General features: G+C 32.8%; 1 pseudogene; it reads right to left on the minus strand.

Annotated features, from left to right (window-relative positions):
- Nucleotides 1-448: 448 nt before the first annotated feature.
- On the minus strand, nt 449-1,844 carry LOC145066631 (zinc finger BED domain-containing protein RICESLEEPER 2-like; annotated as a pseudogene).
- Nucleotides 1,845-2,058: the final 214 nt, after the last annotated feature.

Genomic DNA, 2,058 nt, shown 5'->3' on the forward strand with positions numbered 1-2,058 from the left:
AAATTTAATCACCCATCAAAACAATACCATTCCAACATCAAAAAAATTGGAAAACGTTCAATTTCCACAATAAGATCAACTAAAAAATAAAACATGTTCCACAACATCCATTCAACCATTAACATGTTTCAATAGCAGCAAAAAAAACTATCTTGCTAAAAAAATAACACCAAAGCAACCTTCAATACTTGTCAAACAACAATAAATGACACAACAAACATCGAAATTCAAAACACCACCAAAAAACAACAAAAGCAACATTTTAACAAAAAAAACAACAAGAAACATATTCATGCATTTTAAATGTATGCTAAAAGAGTACTTACTTCTCATGCATATATCAAGGAATGGGTAGGTCGATCTCAATTTGTTGATTCTCATTTTGAAATGCATAAACACAAAAATAATAAATATATTTAAATTCAAAAAATAATGATAAACAAATAAATCATGCCTTGTTCTTTCTTTTTAATCCATGGAGGCTTCGACACCAATCTCATCCATAAAAGCAAGCCTTTTACTATTTCAGGACTCAATGATGCTCTATATGAGCCAATAACTATACTACCCGCACTAAAAGTAGTTGTTGATGCAACAATAGTGATAATGATAACTAGTATATCTCGATCCATGCATGACAATATACGATCTTTTAACGAATCTGACTGCCACCACTGTAAAGTATCAAATGGTGTTGGACCGAAATCACTAATATAACAACCCTCCTCAAGATAATTATCTAAATATGATTTTTATGGTTGAATATTTCAACTGTCCGTACAAATTGAGCAAACTTGGACCAACTGAAAGATGAAGGTTGAATGCTGGCACCGTTTCCACCTAAACCAACAACAGTTTCACCATTTTCAGAGTAAAAATCATCCACATATTCTCCATACAAGTCATATAAAGCTTTTTTCACTTTGTCTATATTTTCACGAGCTTCATTTTTGGGATACATCCTAGGAAAGCAAAACTCAATAACCCTCATTTGCACCTAGGATCTAAAATGGCACCAATCGGCATCATCAAGTTGCACTCTCCCCAATACTTATCAATATTTTGTTTCATGCACCCAACCATGTCATGAACAAACTTATCTTCGTTGGGATCTTGAAACCTCTTATCCAATAAAACTTTGATTCTATAAACTTCATTAAGAAATAAGTTTGAAGTCGGATACTCACTCCCAAAGACAATATTAGTTTTAGAGTTAAAAGCTTCTAAAATTTCATATAACTTTTCCACCTTCAACCAATCTTCATTACTGGTACAACTAAGGTAGCGTGGTTCCTTTTCTTTAAACATTGGAAACACATCTTTAAATTTGATTGCAACAGCCAACATCTCATATGTGGAATTCCATCTTATCTTGCATTCAAGAATAAGTTTTCTATGTGGTAATTGCAACTGTTTTATGATCTCAGAAAAAAGTTAAGTCTTCATTCATTTTGATTGATAAACGTCGCACTATCATGTATATCCTCAATAATATAGATAATCATATAAAGTCCATATTAAACCATAAGATTTAAGATGTGTGCACAACAACTTACATGAAACATCTTTCCTCCGCAAGGCAACCTCTTAGTCTTTGAGAAAGTTTCACTTAAGATCCTAATAGCCGAATCATTATTTGAGGCATTATCTACTGAAATAGTAAAAACCTTATTCTCGATGCACCAATCCTTCAAACACTTATAAAGGTTGTCAACAATCTCAACACCACAACAAGGAGGCAGTAAGTGAACAAAGTTAAGAACACGCTTCTGCAAATGCTAATTAGAATCGACAAAATGGCTAGTAAGAGCCGGATATTCGATTTTATTGGTAGACTTACACATATCTGTGGTCACACTAATCTTTGAAATAGATTTTAGTAAATCCTTCAATTTCTTCTTTTCTATATCATAAACTGTTTCACAATCTGTTTTGATAGAAATGCATGAGACAGTCTCCCATTCAACAAGCATTCCTCGTCTTTGCATCATGTTGAATCCCTCCTCCTCAATAATTATGAAATGATACTCATGCATTAGTATCCAATGGGCAATTGAT

This window comes from Lactuca serriola, chromosome 8 (genome assembly GCF_051521515.1).
Source record: "Lactuca serriola cultivar US96UC23 chromosome 8, Lser_US96UC23_V15, whole genome shotgun sequence".
Classification (NCBI taxonomy): Eukaryota; Viridiplantae; Streptophyta; class Magnoliopsida; order Asterales; family Asteraceae; genus Lactuca; species Lactuca serriola.